An 11,321-nucleotide genomic window follows, 5' to 3' on the forward strand; every position below is an offset into this window, starting at 1 on the left:
CTGATGTATAGTCTTTTTTTTTTATCTGCTTTTCTGATTAGAATTTTTTCCCTTTTTCCTGGACATGATTATGGGAGCAGCCACCTGGCCTGAGCTGCTATTAACAGCATTCAGAGATATGCTTTCCAGCAGCCACATGATAGCACCATAGGAAGCTTTAGGCCCAGTTCAGACCTGAGCGTTCTGAAAGGAGTGCTCTGTATGCGCGATTGTACGGGCGTTTACAATCGCGCATACAGAGACAAGCGTACACACAGTGTCGCGCGTTCCCGAAAGTCTATGTACGGGAACGCGCGACAAGCGCCCAAAAAAACGCTCCTGTACTTGTTTGAGCGTCGGGCGTTTTACAGCGCGATCGTACGTGCTGTAAAACGCCCAGGTGAGAACCATTCCCATAGGGAAGCATTGGTTTCTCCTTGTTGACCGTTTTACAGCGCGTAGGAACGCGCTGTAAAACGCTCAGGTCTGAACTGAGCCTTAGGGTACTTTCACACTAGCGTTTTTCTTTTCCGGCATAGAGTTCCGTCACAGGGGCTCAATACCGGAAAAGAACTGATCAGGCATATCCCCATGCATTCTGAATGGAGAGTAATCTGTTCAGGATGCATCAGGATGTCTTCACTTCAGTCATTTTGACTGATCAGGCAAAAGAGAAAACCGCAGCATGCTATGGTTTTATCTCCAGCGAAAAAAACTAAAGACTTGCCGGAATGCCGGATCGGGCATTTTTCCCCATAGGAATGTATTAATGCCGGATCCGGCATTCAAAATACCGGAATGCTGGATCCGTCCTTCCGGTCTGTCCGCATGACAAGTGGAGAGACGGATCCGTTCTTGCAATGCATTTGTGAGATGGATCCGCATCCGGATGCGTCTCACAAATGCTTTCAGTCACATGCAGATCGGCGGATCTGCCGCAAGTGTGAAAGTAGCCTATGACTGGAGTTTTTTTTACTTCTATGGGATAGTGTTGTGAGCATGCTCTATGACCAGTTCATTGTGCAGAGATGGGGAGTAAGTGAGATGTGATTCTCACCTATCATAAATGGTAGATTCTGTGATATAGGTGATACCTGCCATTGTAATTCTGCCTGTGCTAATAATGAGATGACTGAGGAAACGTAATCTCTACAGAACAGGATTTGTTAGCCTATGATGCGGCTCAGGGGCCGCAATGAATGCTGAAAGATTTCAGAATTTTGTTTAAATATTAATAATGGCATGTACAATTTTTTAAAATAATTACCAACATTCTTACGAAATGTGTTAACATAAAAACCTGAATTAAACAATAGACCATTTATTAGAAAAAAAGAGAATAGGCCAACTTAGGCTGTGCCTCCTTTCTCCTCCCCAGCTTCCAAACAAGAAACGATTGCCTCAGTGATAAACCACCAATATGTGATCAATGAAGCTTGACCCCTTTTAGATAGGACGATCAATAGAATTTCGTGGAAAACCCCTTTAAGTGGTACAGGTAGGGACATTTGATTGAACACTTGTGACTATGTGCTTATAACAGGTGGCTCAGGTGGGCGCTCCAGTTTTTTGCCCCCAGAGGGTCTTATAGCTTTCCGATGCATCTCTACTACAGAAAGTTTTCAGCCCACGTCCATCTATTCTAGCACCCTTATTCATTGGACTAGGAGTGATAAAGAGAAAACCATAAAGCTTGCAACATCAGGACAACCCCTGCCCTATTAGGGTAGGAGGTAACTGCTTGGGTTCCCTCTTTGAGAGATACACTATATGACACACATCATATGGGGTGGAAGTTACAGGTAAGGCCTCTTTCACACTTGCGTTGTCCGGATCCGGCGTGTACTCCACTTGCCGGAATTACACTCCGGATCCGGAAAAACGCAAGTGTACTGAAAGCATTTGAAGACGGAACCGTCTTCCAAATGCTTTCAGTGTTACTATGGCACCCAGGACGCTATTAAAGTCCTGGTTGCCATAGTAGGAGCGGGGAGCGGGGGAGCGGTATACTTACAGTCCGTGCGGCTCCCGGGGCGCTCCAGAGTGACGTCAGAGCGCCCCATGCGCATGGATGACGTGATCCATGCGATCACGTGATCCATGCGCTTGGGGCGCCCTGACGTCACTCTGGAGCGCCCGGGGAGCCGCACGGACGGTAAGTACACTGCTCCCCCGCTCCCCGCTACACTTACCATGGCTGTCAGGACTTTAGCGTCCCGGCAGCCATGGTAACCACTCTGAAAAAGCTAAATGTCGGCTCCGGCAATGCGCCGAAACGACGTTTAGCTTAAGGCCGGATCCGGATCAATGCCTTCCAATGGGCATTAATTCCGGATCCGGCCTTGCGGCAAGTGTTCCGGATTTTTGGCCGGAGCAAAAAGCGCAGCATGCTGCGGTATTTTCTCCGGCCAACAAACGTTCCGTACCGGAACTGAAGACATCCTGATGCATCCTGAACGGATTACTCTCCATTCAGAATGCATTAGGATAATCCTGATCAGGATTCTTCCGGCATAGAGCCCCGACGACGGAACTCTATGCCGGAAGACAAGAACGCAGGTGTGAAAGAGCCCTTACAGAAGGTTCTTAACTGACTTATCCAAAGTAAGACCAGCCCTGGTTGGTCAACATTTCTATGACTGAGCCAATCAAATTGCCATCATCTACCATCTCCTTTTCCTTATCTTTTCCAATTAGCAGGATAAGTTGGACAATGAATTTGGACATTGGTGTACAGCTTAGCCGTTCCTTGACATCTGTTTTGTGTCCAGATTATTTTTTTTGCTTTCAGAGAAACGCTGGAGCTCCAGGACGTTAGTTTGAGATAGGGCTCATGCACACGAACGTTTTATTTTTTCCGTTTACGTTCCGTTTTTTGCGTTCCGTATACGGACTGTATACGGAACCATTTATTTAAAAAAAATGGAAGGTACTCGGTATAACTTCCGTTTGCGTATTTCCGTTCCGTTCAAAGATAGAACATGTCCTACTATTGGCCGCAAATTACGTTCCGTGGCTCCATTCAAGTCAATAGTTCCGCAAAAAAAACTGAATGCATCCGTATGTCTTCCGTATCCGTTCCTTTTTTGCGGAACCATCTATTGAAAATTTTATGCCCAGCCCAATTTTTTAATGTCCTTACTGTTTAAACATTATTGTATGCTTCCGTTTCTGTTTGCGATCCGCAAAATATGGATCACAAACGGAAACCAAATGGAAAATCGGAATGGCAAAACGGAAACGGAAACACTGCTGAAACAAAAAAACTGAAAAACTGATCTGTTTAAAACAGACCGCAAAACCATACGGTCGTGTGCAATAGGCCTTACACACATTGTTGGCCTAAGGACTTAAGGGGTTTTCAGGGAAATATTTATATTTTTTATGAAGAATAGGAATGGGTTAGAATTCAAAATGACAATTATTGCTCACCTTACTAATTACCCAATACTGCCATTCTACATTTCTCCGGTTCCCGCTCCTCATCACTTCCTGCTCTATACTCAACACACAGGAAACAGTTTGGTCTGCCTGCTCAGCCAATCAATGACTGAGGTGTGTCACTATTGTGCCCAGTGATTGGCTGAGCAGGCAGTCCATGCTATCTCCTGTGTGCCGACGAGGGAGCAGGAAGTGGAGAGCAGTGGGTAACGAAACAGCTGTGAAAGAGATCAGTAAGGTGAGTAATGATTTTTTTTAACCCATTCCACCCCATTTTTTAAAAAATGTATCCACCTGGAAAAACCCTTTAATCGTAATGTGGATTTTCAAGTCCTCATTTCCTAAACAACTGCAAGGCTGGACTAGAGATATATTACTTATATACCTGCTGCTGGCAGAGAGAACATTGCTAGCACACCGTTCCACACTTTGAGATGGTTCAGCCATGCTGCGGTATTTTCTACGTCCAAAATTCCGGAACACTGCATTATTTCCATTGAGATACACTAATGCCAGATCCGGCACCAAGTGTTTTGGCAAAATGGATCCGGTTTTCCGGTCTGCGCATGCGCAGTTTTTAAAAATGCAAAAAAATAAATAAAAAATACCGGATCCGTTTTTCCGGATGACACTGGAGAGACGGATCCGGTGTTTAAATGCATTTGTTAGACGGATCCGCATTGTCTGCATACAGATTGCCGGAATCCAACAACGCAAGTGTGAAAGTACCCTAAGGTTCTGCAGACAGACTTTAAAAAGACAGAGAGAAGGAGTACTATAACCCCCATCATTGCTCTGGCCCATACATTGCTATTGGGGAAGGATTTAGAACAGGAGGGTGGAACAGCCCCACCTAGCAAAGGTTGTTATAGCCTGTTAACACCTTGTGCAAGTTACATACTGAAAATATATAATACACATTTTAACCCTTTAAGCAGTGGACCGCTGCCAAAGTAGTGGGATGCTGCATCTATAGCACCAAACCATCTCTGACAGAAGAAAAGTCAGATAAAGCCAGGTCATAAACAAATAACTACATTATGTCATGAGGTCAAAATTAATGGAGAGAATATTTAAAGGAAAGGTGTCATCAGAAAATGACCTATTGTTTAAGTCACGTTTTTATGTTAAACACATTTTTAAAGACTTTTTGGTGATATTATTTTAAATTTTCCATGTCAATATCTATATTTAAACAAAAAACATAAAATCCTGCAGTTTTCACACTGGCCACTAAGCCTAATAATTGGCGCCACTTCTTGGTCTGCAGTTTACTTTACTGCAGTTACCTGCTTATCTGTTATTCTAATCCTCCCTGTAATGATATCACCTCTGTGTATAGATAAGACAGGATCCACCATTCACAATAGGTGATGGTCAGAGCTTATCTCTTCTTTCCCTGTACAATGAACTCTGCACAGGTCACAGAGCATGCCTAGAAAAACTCTCCCATAGAAGTCAGAGGTCCCTTCCAGACCATTGTGTCCAGGGGCGCAGCTATAGGCTCATGGGCCCTGGTGCAAGAGTTCAATTTGGGCCCCCCCTACTCCACAGCAGAAGTATATGCCAATCGTTCACCAGCAAGGCAGTTGGCACTGGGATCTCCATGTTATTGGTCAGTTAATACATCAGGGACCCCCTGGCATGGGGCCTGGGCATAGCTAAGTGCAAACTGGGTGATCCATAGGCAGGACCGGGTGGCAGCCCTCATCCACCAGCCCGTCCCTAGGAAATCTCTCATCAGATGTGAGAGCAGCAGCGATCGATCAGCCAGGATTAATGTGCACAGTGAGAGGCCCCCCTTAGGCAAATGACAAACTGCCCCCCCCCCCTCATTCTTAGGCAAGTGACAAACTCATCTCTGCTACATCTACAATGAGCAACTACAACAAATGTAATGCCAAACTGCAGTTCCTCTATGTGATGCCTGGGATAGCTTCCACTGGACACAGGCTGTGTGGGTCCAGTGGAAGCTATCTAAGGCATCACAAGGAACTGCAGTTTGGCATTACATTTGTTGTAGTTGCTCATTGTAGATGTAGCAGAGATGAGTTTGTCACTTGCCTAAGATTGAGGGGGGGAAGGGGCAGTTTGTCACTTGCCCAAGACTGAGGGGGGCAGTTTGTCACTTGCCTAAGGGGGGCCTCCCAGGCTGTGCACATGATGCATGATGAGAATACTGAGATTTCCTAAAGGGTGTATTTACTGGTCTGGTCTTATTATCACAATCTCACCGGCGCTCCCACCAGGCGGGTCAGAGCCCGGATTCACTCAGGACAGACACAGAGTCGCAGTCACTCATTCACTGGACCGACCGGACCAGGACCCCGGTCGGTCGGACGCTCACCTCAGTAAGTCAGTCAGGTCAGTCAGTGTGTCTCGCAGTCGCAGTCACACTCACAGGATAGAAGAGCAGTGGCGTAGCGTGGGTTGCCTGCACCCGGGGCAAGCCAAAAATGGTGCCACCCCCCTACCCCGGGCACGCCCCTTTTAACAAATACTGTAGTAGATCACTAGCAGTCCTATGTAACACAGTGATAACTCTCTGAGTACAGATAATGTTGTAGATGGGTGTGAGGCCCCAGAATTCAGAATATGCACAGTGTTACCTGTTTTCTTTGGCCGGATGCGGCAGTGTGGGTCAAATTCTATGTACCCCTTACCCTACTGAGAAACAGATATGTGCATGGGTAATATTATTACAGGAGAATGCCGCACCATACCTGTTACATCCAGTGACGTCTCCTGTGATGTACACTTTTCTCAACGTCTTCATCCAGAGATAAGACCGCCATGATACTTTCTTTCAGCCGCTTCTCGTCTCTGCAGAGTTTCACAGATTATTTTTTAGGTTCCTCACTTTACTATCATCCTCTCCTTCCTGGTGTCTCAACAACTCATCCTGCTGCCCCCAATACTGTGCTAGAGCCAGATAGTCCCCCATTCCTCATAATATTATTCCCCCTGTATATTATAATGGCCCCTCTTTATTATTAATATAATAGCCTCCTCTTTATTATTAATATAATGGTAGTCTCTCCAGTCTCCACTCTTATTAATACTATGATGTCCACTGACTGAGTACTGTCAGTGGTCCTCCTCTCGTGCCCCCAGTGCCTCTGCAATAAGGGTAGATCGTAGGGTACATAAAAAAAAATAATAATTAATACTTACCTCTCTCTCCTTCACAGCTTGTGGCATCCTGGTACAGGCGGTCACCAATGCCTCGCTCACTGTGCCTTCCCGCGCCGCGTCATCTCGCGAGATCCGACGCAGGAGGTCACAGTGAGGTACGTGACTAAGTCCTGCGTCGCACCTCAATTGAAGCCGCTCCCCCGGCCCCTCCTCACTTCGCCTGCCCAGCTGCCCTGCACAGTGCGCGTCACGCAGGGCCTCTCCTCTCGGCCTCCGCTCCGCCCCCTGTAAATCTTATTTTAGTTATTCAGCTGCGGCTGCGTTCTCCTGGCTTGAGGGGGCCCTGTGGGCCCCCCTGACTCAGGGGCCCGGTCGCAATTGCGACCGCTGCGACCCCTATAGCTACGCCACTGATTGTGTCTATGGATCATGGGGCTGCCGTAAAGCAATTCTTTAAATGCTGCTAGGAGCAGCTCAGGCAAGATAGCCGCCCCCATAATCATGTTCAGAAATATTAAAAAAATCTACAATCAGAAAATAAAAACAGATTGGAAAAAAGGATACATGTCGCCATCTGTTTTTTACTGGCACATACAAATTTTGGTGACAAATTCACCTCAAAGGATTCCTCTAATATAGAAGACCCGTTAAATACTCTTTAACCCCTTTAGTACCGGGCCCATTTTTCTGGTTTTGGATTTTAGTTTTTTTTCCTCTCCACATTCCAATAGCCATAGCTTTTTTATTTTTCTGTTCACATAGCTGTATGAGGGCTTATTTTTTGCAGGACAAGTTGCATTTTACCTTAATTTAACATGTTTAATATACATGCTTAACATATATGCTTACTTTCTATTGTTAATATATTTTTATATGTAAAATTGGCAAAGGGTGGTGATTGAATTTTTTATATTCTAATGTTTTTTTTTATTTTTTAACTTTTTTAAACTTTTTATTTAATAACTATTAGCCTCCTTAGAGGGCTAGAACCTGGGATCTTTTGATCCCTTGTCCTATTCACCCTAATAGAGCTCGGCGCATAGGATTTTACACTGTCCCTGCTGCCCTGTGCTTTGTGCACACGGCAGCAGGGAGGTTACCATGGCAGGCCTGGAAGGCTTTAGCAGCGTCCAGGCTGTCATGGTAACTGATCGGAGCCCCGTGATTTCACTGCGGGGGTGTAAGCTGTGTACCGGGGTGGGCTCCCCAGGATACAGCGAAGTCACAGACAAGAAAAGCGACACTGACACCAGCTTTATATGCAAGAACAGAAACTTTACTTTAACAATAGTAATAACACAACAATACAAGTATACACAGACTAAGTTATCCCCCAGGCCCACAGTCACCTTCCCTGTCCGAGGGACAGGCCTAGCCCGATGGTGAACACAGCAGAGCCTGCAAGTCGTGCTGTGCCACTACAGAGGACACACCTAGCCGGTGGCAGATGCAGCAGAGTCTGCAAGTCAATTACTGCGCTGCAGTCTAGTACAGTAAGGCCTAGCAAAATATATAACCCTAACTATCTAACTAATACAAGGCCTAAGCTATTCTCTGTTACTTCAGGCGCCACACAGTATAATACAATCAGTAACCAGGTGTACTGACCTGCGTCCGTTCTGGGCCAGAGGATGCCGCTTACTCGGGATGGCCACCAACCTCTCAGAAACCGTGCGGCCTTGGTTGAGAATAAGGCTTCTCTCCACACACTGTAAATGGTCTTCCTGGGACAATCTCTCTTTCAAAGAGCTGGATCCAGTAAGGGGACAACTGCTACTCTCCTTTCTCTGCGTGTCCATTCACTCCCGGACATCCGCAAGCCAGGATGGAATCGGATTCAGTCTCTCACAGCTCAGACTTCCTGGTTCACTCGGAAGCAGCCTGCATGAGTAATCACCTGCTTTACATATGCAAATCCCAGAGTGTGCTGGTTGTAGCTGCAAAACAGTGGCCTCTAGTGCCCGGAATGCCAAATGACAGTTTCAATACAATTTAAGCACAAACATTATACAGGCAGAGCTGTTCCACAATCTCACAGGGGCTCCGATCGGAAGGCAGAGGGAGCTGCATCCCTCTGGCTAACTTCACAGGTGCCACGATCAGTGTTGATTGCGGCATCTGAGGGGTTAAATTACGGGGTCAGGCAGGATCGCCATTCCCTGTCATTGCGGCCGGGTGTCTGCTGTATGATACAGCCAGCTCACGTCTCATATGGAGCAGGCTCGCCGCAGCAGCCCGCTCCATACATTACCTCAACCACCATGGTGTATCGGTAAGTCACGATGGTTGAAGGGGTTAAGGGAATTTTGTGTTAATAGAAGGGGTCTTCCATTCATGACTCTACAAAGAATGTCTCGTGTGAGAGCTGCTTCCACTTCAAACTTACCTATGCATCATCTCGTTTGTAGAGGTGGCACAATGTAATAGCTGCTTTCCTATTCAAGTGAATGGGACAAGAAGTTGTAATTACACTGTCCTGCTGCTATAAAGGAGGCGGCACACAAGTAATTTTGAAGCAATAGCAGCTCTTTTACAAACACTGCTATCTCTTCAAACAGTTGATCCTATCCAGTACAGGCCGGACTTAGGCCTGCAAGCCTGGGGGGAGGCCTGGCATGACAGAGGCTTGGAGGGAGTGGAGCTGTTAGGGGGTTATGGGGTTAATTGGTAGGTAAGTGTGGGCATTGCATTAGGGGAGGGGGTTAAGGTTTTAAAAGGGATGAGAAGAGCGGGAAAAGGGGCCATTTTGCAGGGACAAGAGGTGGTTTGGTTCCCTGGAGTGATGGAGGTTCTTGGTTTATGGCACAGTGGTTATGGGTGGTTTTTGGTTTGGTCAGGCAGGTACTGTTTTCAAATGTCATAGCGTCCGGGGCGGTGGTGGGTCCTTGGAGTTGGTGGTTATGGTGGATCTGGCGTAATGGGGAGGGAGCCAAGTGGGATCTGGACTCCCCAGGTACTGGAATTTGGTGCGTGATATGGCGGGTATCTTCCCACGTTTGTTGCCCATGGTTACCGTTTTTCTGCCTCTGAGCTCACTCTTATCGGCTAGAGGTAATTCAATATAATTGAGGGGGGGGGGGGGGCAGTTACCCGTCAGGTTCGCGGGGCTCCAAGGACCCTCCCTGTGTTTTATGTGTTCCCTGGGCCGGCCATCAGGTGGGAAGGCCTTTGGGGTTGGTTATTTATGTTATTTATTGTATGTTTGTTATTTAATAAAATGGCTGCTGTGGCTAATAAAATCCACCTGTGGTGTGTCTTTATTTGGTTGGGAATGGGGGGGACATAGGGGAGAACGACTTGACAGTACGCTTGTCATGTGCACTGCACAAGCCCTTTAATTATGTTACCATAGATATGTAGTACGCTTGGTTATGGTTCTGTATCTATATAGTACACTTTATTTTTATTTTTTTGTGTATCTATGTAGTTATCTTGGTTCCTGTTCTGTATCTATGTAGTTATCTTGGTTTTTGTTCTGTATCTATGTAGTAAGCTTGGTTCTTGCTCTGGATCTATGTAGTGAGCTTGGTTCTGTCACCATATCTATGTAGTAAATTTGATTGTGTCGCCATATTTATAGTAAACTTGGTTCTGTTACTGTATCTATGCAGTAAATCTTTTTCTTCTGCTGTTTCTATGTAGTAAGCTTGGTTCTGTTCCATATTTATGTAGTAAGCTTGGTTATGGTACTGTATCTATATATTACCCTTGATTTTGTTAGTGTATCTATGTAGTTAATTTGGTTCTGTTACCATATGCTACGGATCAGTGGATGTGCCAACTAACTTAGGGCTTTATTCTGGCACTTCCCTTGTATTCACCTTTTAACCCCTGTACAGGGATCTAGCCTTCACTGTAGGGAAGCAACCGCCCAGAAACTCTTATCAGTTTGACAAGAATTGAGCTATAATGAGTGTTTATGAAGTCGGGAGATCAGAGATAAGAGCTACACATTAGCAGGATTTAAAGGGAACCTGTCACCAGTTTTATGGTGTCCTAACTAAGGGCAACATAAATAAGTGATTTCTCTTAGCACAATGCTGGGTCACTTTCTTTATTTGACCCAGTCAATCTGCCAACATCTTGTATTGAAAAGCTCCAGCTGATAATGATGAGTCATGAATATTTATGAGCTCCTGACTCTCCCCGCCCACCTGCTGCTGAATGACAGTTTGTTTCCATAGGAATCAGCAGCAGGTGGGCAGGGGAGTGGCTATAGCTCTGAATTAAATATACGCTGGACTCAATGACATCACGCTGGACTCAAATCAGCTCATTAGCATGTGGCATCTTTGTGTGTATATTATGAGGTAACCATCTGTCACACCAGTAAGTGAATACATCTAAGGCACTTTTTAGTAGTTAATGATTGTATATAATTAGTTAGATTTTAATCAAATATCCACATGACAGGTTCCCTTTAAAGAAAACATGATAACAGCTGGCAAACAGACAGATTTTTAACCCTTGTATCTCAGAAATGGCTGAACATTTTTAATGTTTAATACCAAACTTTGTGGCTACCTGCCTCTTTGCGCTGTAGATAGGGTCCCCAGCCCCGTTGTCATCAAAATCATAAATCACAGCAGAAGGTTTCTTTCATTGATTTTATTTGCAATGGATTGCGGCATAAATGTGCGAACGTTTTCGTCAGGCACTACAAAGGTTATAATAGGATATTTTCAGTAAAACATAGTATAAGTTTAATTACATCCTTGTATTTCAGTACATATCCATAATATATTTCTATATAACAAACAATCACC

This window comes from Bufo bufo, chromosome 3 (assembly GCF_905171765.1).
Source record: "Bufo bufo chromosome 3, aBufBuf1.1, whole genome shotgun sequence".
Taxonomy (NCBI): domain Eukaryota; kingdom Metazoa; phylum Chordata; class Amphibia; order Anura; family Bufonidae; genus Bufo; species Bufo bufo.